This window comes from Pteropus medius, unplaced genomic scaffold, assembly GCF_902729225.1.
Source record: "Pteropus medius unplaced genomic scaffold, Ma_sr-lr_union100, whole genome shotgun sequence".
Taxonomy (NCBI): domain Eukaryota; kingdom Metazoa; phylum Chordata; class Mammalia; order Chiroptera; family Pteropodidae; genus Pteropus; species Pteropus medius.
Window position 1 is genome coordinate 10,179,932 of NW_024354503.1, and position 9,918 is coordinate 10,189,849.

Below are 9,918 nucleotides of genomic sequence, written 5' to 3' on the forward strand. Positions count from 1 at the left end.
TAAAATATTGTCCTATCACATTTATTATTCCCATTTTATAAATGAGTAAACAGGCATAGGGAAAAACAAGTTGCTTGAAAGAGAGGGAGCTAGAGATGGAATCTGGGAAGTCTGACCTCCTGCCCCAACCCAGAGCTCTACATTATTCTTCTTTGTCCACATTGGGACCTAAACATTCATGAGGATTCTAGGAACAAAGTTTTAACCATGTTTCTGTCATCGATTTTGCTTCCAGGGAAGAGGCATGCAGCCATTGCTGCACTAGCTTAAGTAGTCAGATGCTAATATACCAGTTGTCTCTTTTACAGTCTAATTTTTTGAAAAAGCCTATTTCTACCCACCTTAACATAATTGGACACTGTAGATAAAGAATGAGTTTTATTAAGTATATGTAGCCAAATGCTATTCTCAAACACACACTTTAAACAAATTTTATCTTACGAAAGATTTTTCTGATTGTTTTCTCCATTGATTTACAAGAATCTGTTATATTTTCCCTGTTAAATGCCTACAATAATACAGTAAGTCTTTACTTAATGTCATAGACAGATTCTGAGACTTTAAGCAAAACGATGTATAATGAAACCAATTTTACCATAGGCTTTGAAATAAACAATTATTATAAACAAGAGTTAGGTTCCTATGACATCTCATCAACATTATAATGAAACAACATTGAACAAAATGGCGTTATTTGAGGAACTACTGTGCATGAAAGCTATAACACATCAGAGCAGGGAGGGGGCATGAGTGTGAAAAGAGGGTGGTGAGTTTTGCCATGTGCTGTTTCCCTCCAGATCTGTTTTTTAAAAGTCACTTGTGATCCCTTGGCCAATCTGCATTTAATTACCTGTTCCTGCTCTATTCCCCAGACAGCCAGCAGTGTGGCCATTCTATTCCCCATTCCCTCTAGGAGGCCCAGCTCTGGGTCTGAGCCGATGCATTACAAATGCCTTGTGGACCAAAACAATGTATGTGCCTGATGGGATTTCCCCTAAGTGGTCAGGATGCCAACCACTGTTCTGATCGTTTTAAATGGCTTGTGATCTGAGAGAGATGCTCATTAGTGGCTGTAGGAGCCCAATATCAGGACCAGATTGAACCAAGTTGCTCTGCCAACACAAGGATTAATAGAAGAAACCGTGTCAATAAAAGTTCCCAAGATGAAGCCATAGAATGAGGCACTTATGGACGATTATAAACATTTTTCCCCATGGTAACTCTCCTCTATCAAACCTACTACAAGCCTGATAAGCGCTGCCTCTTTAGGGGTCATTAATTTTCCTGAAAATTTAAACAGCTGTCAGTTGTGATCCTCCTCAGGTGCTCATGTGGGAGAGATTAGCCTGTGTTTATAAGCCAGTCTGTTCATTAAGCGCCTGCCCATGTGGAACCCCCTCCACAGGCCTGCAGATCGCCCACAGATAATTGGGGGCAGCGGCGAATTACACAGAGGCGCTTGGAGCAGCAAGAATAGTGTGGCTTTATTAATATCAGCTGGGGAGAGTGCACCATTTTAATGATTTCCAATAAATGCAAGCAAGCCTTCAGACCACAAGCATTTGGGTACTGACAGTTAAAGAGACTGTTCAGGTTTGGGTTTCCTGTAGTTACTATCAACTTCTTTCTCATTAACATTTTGGAGTCTTGGTTTAACCCTTTGCAATGCAGTGGTTCTTCCATTAAAAGTACTTCTGGTAATTTTAATGCCTGCTAAATTTTCTGATAGATTTAATGGTTGTTATAGTAGAAAAGATAGTTCATGAAGATATGTGGCTATGCTTTTAAAACCAAGGTACTCATGTTTTAAATAGCATCCTCCAATTATATAATCTTTGCATGAAATGTGTATGTTTCTGTATTCTTTTGGCTCAGAATTTAAGCTCTTGCAAACTAACAAAAATGTGTTATAGTTTAACATTTTTAACAAGAGTTCAAAATGATGAAAATTCTTTGTTTGAGAGATCATTAAATAGGTTAGACAGTTTGTTTTACAGTCTGATAAACATATAGATAAAGGAAAGATACAGGGAAGTTTTCAAAATAGATGACACGTTTATATATATTTTTGTAACAAAATACTATTAAAAGTAGAAACATTTCCAAAGATCTTCAAAATGCTGTCTCCTTTGCAGGGTTTGCTTTTGAAAAGCAGTCACTCATATTCATTGTTGAAACATCCAACTTTAAATCTCACAGACAGATTATATGTGTTTGAATTAAAAAAAAAATCTTCTTGAGAGGATATTATGGGCAGTCATTGTAATCACACTAAAAAGGTTGATAAATTTTACATATTTAAAAGTGATGTACTCTACCTTTAAGTTCAACATTTCTTCTAAGAACTTTCCCATGAGCTAACAAGAAAAACTGAGGTGCAAAAGAAATTTCCTGATTTTTTTTTTGCCTCGTCCAGAATATTCTAAAAATTCTACTATTTAAAAAAGCCTTATTTTTGTAAAACCTATCATACTATTAACAACCTACAGTTTGAAGGGCACCTCTGACTTTAACTTCTTTGCTACCACACTTGGCCTATGAACAATTCAGGAAGCAGTCTCTGCTAGTGTTATCTTTGTAAGCTTAACCTTGAATCCTTTTCTTATATTCTAGTCAAGGCGGTGGCTCTACCAATGATTATATTATACCGTTGTATAAAGCATTGTTTTACTAAAGAATTTTTATACTATTGAGAAGCTACCTTGTTTGTTTCACCTTTCGATGGCTGATAAAAAAGTTTTTTGCATATTTCATTTAAACAAAATCTGACAGCTACCCTAATCTGAGATATTTGGGAACATCACTATGTTCATCCAATCCATAGCAAAGCTCCCATACTTAATAATGTGGTCTGATGCTTGTTTTGTCAAATTGTCAGCAACGCTTTCGGTGTACCTTCCCAATCTATCTATTTATCGATAAAGGAATCTTTGTAGTTTGTCAGTGTATTGATTTCTATAAATTATATCAGACATTTTTACTAGAAAGAGTGTTTCACCACTGACGTGTGGCTTTCGCTATTAACTAAGGAACCACAGAAGTGGCTCTTAAATATTTATCAGTAAATTTAGTAAAATGTTATAAATGACTGGCTTGACAATAGCATGGCTTTAAACATTACTGAAAGAATGATTATGTTATATTTTATATGCTTACATTAAAACTTGCTTCTTATAATTGTGTTAATATCTTAAGGTGCAATATGAACTTAATATAAGGTTCATTGATAAAAATTGCAGCTCTTTATTGCTAAAAATAGTGAAAATAAACCCATATTTCAAATGGTTTTCTTGATAATTTTAAAGTTTTTAGACTGAGATCTTTTTTATACATGACTAGGTGATTAAAAAATATATACATATATGTATGTATGTACATCATATATATATAATGTGCTGATAAAAAAATTTATACTAGGAGCTAAAACATTAATTTTACCATTTTTTTGGTGGTTTACTTTTGTTTAAACTGATAGTATTTTTTTACCCATGCATTATTTACAGAAACTTTTTAACTACTTGACCTTTTGTGAGGGCATGTTCATTTAAAACCCAATAAATGATTAGTCTATTTAACTGGATTCACAAAAACTAAATAGAATATACTGGAAACAAACACATGAAACAGTATATTGTTGCCACCCTTGACATGTTTTGAAACAAGCTCCTCCTCTCTTATTTCCAGATACCTTGCTCACTGCATGTGGCTGAGGGCTCTCTGACATGCAGACTGAATGAAAGAAATGGTGTTGATCCATGTAATAAAGTTTAGTTATTTTCTTGCTGCTAAGATAAAAAATAAAGTTCTAATATTTTTCCCCACACCATAACAAATTGTCTTTCATTAACACTACTATGAGGGCTATTCCTGGAGAGAGGAGAAGAGTATTTTTACTTCTAGCTCTGTTTTTTTTCTTTTTCTTTTTCTTTTTTTAATCTAGCTCTGTCTCTGGCATCTTAATGACAGGATGGTCAATAATATGACTTCAGTTAGTGGTTTTCTGTCTTTGTGGATTAGCTGTGATTTTATGAGATAAAAGTATATAATCACAAGATAGTCTTCTAGTGATACTCCGATTACTATAACCAAAATTTTAAAAAAGTCAAAGTTTTTAAAACATTTATTATTAGAGGATAGAGTAAATATAGCTAAATGCTGCATGTTCCATGAATATATTTGTGAGGGAGAAGCTTGATATTTTAAAGACTTCTAAGATGATCTGGACTCTCCTAAAATAGTAAGAGATTCCAGAGGAGCCAGTAACATTTGTGATCTTTCATTTTCTTTAATGAACAATGAAGAGAAGAAAACCTCCAGACTCATTGAAAGACACTTTTTATATAAAATATGGCTTTTATAGAATAGTAAAAAACTTTGTTTTCTTTCTATTTTGAAAAAAAAGATATGAGACTTGGGTGTGCATATGAAATAACCTAATCTTTAAAAAGTGAAATTTAGTTAGTAATTAGAATTCAAAGAACAGAAGTAACTGTTTGAGCAGGGTCCTTGTTCACCCTGATTGACACACTGGTAAGGCAGGAAAGGGCTCAGGAGAGATGATTTTGTATTTCGAAGATTGGAAGAAAATGACTGGATCTGTGTTTGGAAATATTCCTCACTAAGATGCTTTTTCCAGATATGTTTTGTGGATTCTCACCTCAGTATAATGCTTTGTGTCAGTGGAAATCAGAAATTATCAGAGCCAAATTATAACAAAGTTATAGTCAAAGTTAACAAATAAGCAAAATGTACTAGATTCATCATCTATGTGAACTAGTCTTTTCTTGGAAAGTTCCTGATACTTCCTGTAAGTAGTCATAATTCAAAATGTCAAGTCATGTGGTGCTGGCAAAAAATTCACATTGAATCTGTTTTATTTTTTTCTTTCCATTTGTTTTTTGTTTGGATTCTCTTTTGATGACACTTATTGCTTCATAAAGTTTATGTTCTTTCTCTCATAATCGCTTTGTTCTTCATGCTTTTTGTTTCTGTGAAGGGAGAAGATGATGTGGGAAGACAGTGAAAGAGCATAGGATTTGGATATAAATAGGTCAGGGTTGACCTTTGCCATGTTTTAGTTTGTACTAAATCATACTAAGAGAATCACATTTGTGTCTCAATTTCCTAATTGTAAAAGACAATTGTATTACTTTGTATATAGGTTTGGTTGCCTGTAACAAGACCCAAAATAGTAAGGACTTAAACTGAATAGAAATTTATTTCTCGTTTATATAAAATCTGGGCTGGTATTGTGACTCTGCTCTGGAAAGTTATCAGGGCTCCCTGAGGTGTCAGAGATCCAGGCTTACTACTTTGTTGTTCCAGCATCCCTAGACTCTTGTTCCTATTTACATATAAATGATTCACTCCTACCGCTGCTGAATCCTAACTGCAGGAAAATGAAACACAAACTGGAAGTTGTGCCCATTGCTTCTACTCACATTTCATTGGTTAAACTTGACAGCTGGCCACATCTAGCTGCAAAGGAGGCTGGGAATTATAGTCTTTATTTTGGAAGTCCATGTGCCTGTCTAAAAATGGCAGTTTTCATTATTCTAGAAGAGGGGTGAATAGCTATGGGGGTTTAACTACCATTATCTGCCATAGGCAGGACCAATTTATACATTAGCCAGAAGACAAGGTACCTAGTGCCCACAATACTTTTAGCGTCTCACAAAAAATTTAAATTTCTGCTAAAATCAGAAGAAAAAAATGAATATGATAATAATAGATATGGGATTCGGCTTGGATTATATTTGCCTTTATTCCAATGCAGTCACAAAATATAGTTTTTTATAGTTTCTTTTTTTATTTTATTGCTTTGTTTTTATTAATTTCATACATGTGTTTTAGTTTATATTATGAAAACTATAAGTGCAAGACATTTATAGTTTCATATTTATACATTTTTAGGTAACATTATGATAAAAACAATTTAAATCAACATTGGGTATTGGGAATTCTTTTCTTTTTTTCTTTTTATTAAACTTATTGGGGTTACATTGGTTAATAAAATTATATAGGTTTCAAGTGTACAATTCTATATAATACATCATCTGTATACTGCATTGTGTGCTTAACACCCAATGTCGAATCTCCCTTCATCACCCTCTATCTACCCTTCTTTACCCTTTTCTACCTCTTCTTTCCCTCTGATAACCACTATACTGTTATTTGTGTTTATGAGTTTTTGATTATTTGTCTTGTTTGTTCATTGCTTTCAGCTTGTTATCCTGCATATGAGTGAAACCATATGGTTCTCTATTTTTTCTGTCTGACTTATTTTACTTAGCATAATTAATAAATGAATTCATGTTAATATTTTCTTATAGAAGAAGAAGATCATAAAGGAAAAAGTTCCGATGGTCCATGGAAGTCATGATGTGGAGTGAGCCACAGGGATGATAAAACCTTCTATATGGTATTGTATAAAGGTAGAGCTATTGTAGGACAAAATAGATGTTCGAATTACTTTTCCTTTATTGTCATTTTGTCTTTAATTCTTATATTATCATTGTTGCATTAGTTTACTCCAAAGATACTAAATTTTCTGAGTTTAACACCATCATCTTATTTTCTAGTGAACTTCTTCCATGCATAGTCCAATCTACATCTAATGGGGAGACAGTTCATCTAATGTGAGAACCACCAAAAGGCATGCTTGCCTCCAAATCTCTCATCTACTGACTTTTTCTGTGAGAGACACTCCTTGGCTTAAGGCAGTGACTCTGGCATGCCCTAGTTAAAAAATTCAAAACACACAAACACAAAATTTCAAAATAGAATGTGAAATATTAGATTTTCATCTACCTGGAAAGATAAACAACAAAATGTTTACAAAATTTCCACTGCAAGGTGAGATTTTATTTATTTTCTTATTTATTTAATTTAATAATTTAAATGAATGACTCATATCCAAAACACACAAGTATGAATTTAAATTTTAAATATATCGATCAATTGGCAGTTACAATTCATTAGAATTTGTTCTATTGAGTAAGAAGATTGTCTCTTGATTGAGAATAGGCCATAGGTAAGGGATCATGGAATAAAGTACTTCTGGAAGGGAATCAAGAAGATACCAGATTTGTAAGGATTGTCTGTATCATCTATATTCCTTATTTTTCCAAAAAATGTCAATAGGCAATTCATTTGCTCTACTGAATAACACTGGGATGTGTTTATATTAATAATGCAATATCTATGAATGTCAATACTTTAATCTTTAAAGTATAAATATATTTTTTCAATCATATCAGCAGCATTTATAATGACAACCTATTTTTATTCATGCTTTCTTCAAAGCCTGTTTAATGTTCTAATCATTTTAAATGACCCAAATACCTCATTTTCTAAGCTAGAGTATATTCTATATATATTAATAGAGTATTTGAAATCACAGGATCAACACAGTGCATCTTTTTGAGGCATAAATTTTACTCCATGTTATATTTAGATTAAGACAAAAATATTATGGAGTAGAATGAGATATTGACATGAATTTTTGAAACAAAAACTTTTGCAGATAAACATGTATAAAAACTCTTGGGTCTGCCTGCAGAGTTCTTATTTTCTTTCGCCCTTAAAATTATTTCAGCAAAAAGTTTGAGCAGTGCCACTTTAAATATTTGAGTTTCCACCTAATTCAGCTTCAGAACATGGATACTGCACATGATATGAACACCTGGGTTGGCCATTTGAAACAGAGACCTGACACAATCAATTAGCAATTAGCCAGCTGCCCATTACACTGGAAGAATCATAGCTCACTGAGGAAGAGACACTATCTCATGATTGTATCTAGAGATGAGCCCATCCAAGCCAGCATCTCAACAAAGCCATTTGTTTTGCAGTCAAGCGCAACATCAGAATTTCGTATCTTTAAGAACTTGGGTTATCTATAACATATGCCTATGTCCTTTGGTAAGGGCAGGTCTCAAATTGCCTGAATCCTACCTTATTTTTTTTTTTTCAAAGACTTTTGGTGGTTCGAGATTTTTACTAAAGATCCTTGTTTTCAAAGTTTAACAAATTCATGTTTTTCTTGGTCTTTTTCTGGCAACTAAGAAGTACTTAGCAGTTTTATTGGCTCAACCAATTCTTTCCAACTAGGCAAGGATGGTTGTTTTCTGTTGCCTATTTGAAATCATCTGTATGAATTTGATCAGTTGAAAATGTGTTTGACAGTTGAGACCTTCTTCTCTCTGCCTTGGACAGAGCTTGTTAGGTTATTCTGTGTGAGTATGTTGACACCTGGAACATGTGTATTTGCACATGTCACAGAGGTCTTATTTAATAATTTATTACTTTGATTCCTTAAGTAGATATTTGTGACACAAGTTGATTCCTCTAAATGGACTTAACCAGTTATACTCAGGAAATAAACTTTCATTCATATGAAAGGTTAGGTTTGGAAAATGTTTTCATTAGCCCTTAAGTATTTGACATAGTATAGAATAAAAAGGCAAGATTAAATAAACTGTGTGGTTTCTCATCGAAACCTTTTATTAATGTCCTTGAGTGATAGGGACTCCACTTCTTCAACATGAGTATGATTTCACACTCTGTAATCTAATGTTACCTTCTTACTTGACTACTTGATTAATATTCAAATTTAATTTTACTTCTTTATATGACTTGTATTCAGCCACTCTGAGGTAAGAAATTATCTTGCCTTAGATTACTATTCATAATTTTCCTAATCATTTCTTAGATTGGAAAAATGGATGTAGTGAGAATGAATCTCTGTCTACAAAGTTGAGTGTAAAAAATATAACTTTTATATTTTTATATAATTCAGTTACTTTCTATTTTGAGCTTCCTGTTTTAGTGGAGTAGAATATTTTCATTAATTCGTGATTTCCCTAAGGTATATATCTATAAATATATCTAAAATTTTGGAGAGTATATATGCAGTGGTAAGACATTGGAGGAGGGGATCCATGTGGTCTTTGTGTCATATTTTCATGGAGATAGCAAATGAGATACCCATTTTTGTAATCGATCCCAAGTTATCACTCCATGTGGTTTGCTGCTGAAATGTTCTTGGTTTCTAGGCATACCTTCTTTGGCTGTGAAGGCTCTCTTTCCTGCTTTAGTGTCTCTCATAGAAGCTTCTCTCTACCATGCTGAGATATTGACATCTCTGTGAAGCTGTCTGTGGTCTCTTAAACTGAAAGTGCTGAACGTGTCACAGAGTCTTTCCCTTTCAAAGTACCTGTCAACCTAGAGAAAGAGAGAGACAGGGAGAGAGAGAGAGAGAGAGAGAGAGAGAGAGAGAATGCTTTTTTATTGACATGCGTATTTTATAAAAAAATCTTGGAACAATCAAAACAAACAATCTATAATTTCTGGTTTCTGGTTTCCTAGAAAGGACCAGGTACTTTTAGGGGGGAAGTTGGAGTTATGCTCACAAAATATCTCGGCTCTCTCTCCTATTTCACTTGAGGCTTTCCTGTGAGATGGGAACCAAGATCCTCTCATCTGGCCAGTCCAGGAGGATTTTGCTCTGTGTCTTCCTTTTCTCCTGAGAAAACCACTGCCTAGTCCCCTGACAACTTAGGTACCTCAGCAAAAAAAAAGTCTCTTCCAACAAAAACTGAAGGAAACTTGCATTAAATCTAAGCCCTAAGTCAAATTCTGGTTGAAAATGTAACTCAAATTAAGGGGAAGGAAAAGTAAAGAAATGGGAGAAAAAAAGACATGGATGAATATATGGCAAATATGGGGTTCACACCCACATTTTAGAGTCGCAGAGTACTCCCATATAAGATTCTTTATATCTCAGGCCTTGAAGAAGAAAATTAGTCTTTATTATTTTCTGAAAATTCTTTGGATTTTGGAACAAAGTTAGGTTAAATCATCCAAGTAGTGGTTTTCCGTCTACTTTGTATGTGTGGCCAATGTGTGTGTGTGACA